The sequence below is a fragment of the Protopterus annectens genome, chromosome 1.part1 (genome assembly GCF_019279795.1).
Source record: "Protopterus annectens isolate FY-2018-M chromosome 1.part1, PAN1.0, whole genome shotgun sequence".
In the NCBI taxonomy this organism is placed as follows: Eukaryota; Metazoa; Chordata; order Ceratodontiformes; family Protopteridae; genus Protopterus; species Protopterus annectens.
The window spans coordinates 179,386,075-179,386,785 of record NC_056726.1 but is presented as its reverse complement, the minus strand read 5'-3'; positions in this window follow the sequence as shown (position 1 = coordinate 179,386,785).

Sequence of the window (711 nt, the reverse complement as noted above, 5' to 3'; positions counted from 1 at the left end):
TATAAAGCTTAATTTCACTGATTTAGCACTTTCATCTCCAACCAGGAGACTTCTTCAGAATCCAATTATTCAGAAAGTGCCTGTTGCTCTGTGTTTAAGTAGCAGTGCTTTAACAGCCATCTGGTAAGCTTGTCTGAGATTGTAAGATGCAAGTAAGTTTTAATAAGCATACTGTTAAAGAATTGCCAACATTGAAAGCCTTTCTGTTGTTGCCATGCAGAGAATACTTACATAACTAGATAACATATAAGCCTTGGTTATTGAAATGCATATGACAGTACTTGTAAAAGGACAGGATTACATTATTTTAAGAGCTCATTGCAGGCTTTACCTGCAAACTAAACAGAATGCCAATCTATCATGTGCGGTCCATATCCTGAGCAGCAATCCTTTAAGCAATGTATGTTGAGCTTGTTTCCTGTTTGCTTTTCATTTTTTACTTTGATCATGTTCTCCCCATGAAACAAGTAGATAGTTGTTGTCAGGCAGCAGGTCTTTTTTGGATAAGAAACGTTTTTACAAGTGGGGGTACCACAGAGATTGCTACTTTCAGCATGTTACTTGGTACTTTAATAAAGCTGAATAAAAATTATAATTAGAACTGAGTACAAGGAGAAGTGGTTTGAGTTGAGTGCTGCTTATTATTCTTATACGTGATGTTGACTAGCATTCTAGTAATGTATTTAAAAAATAATTTATTTTTCATGCCTC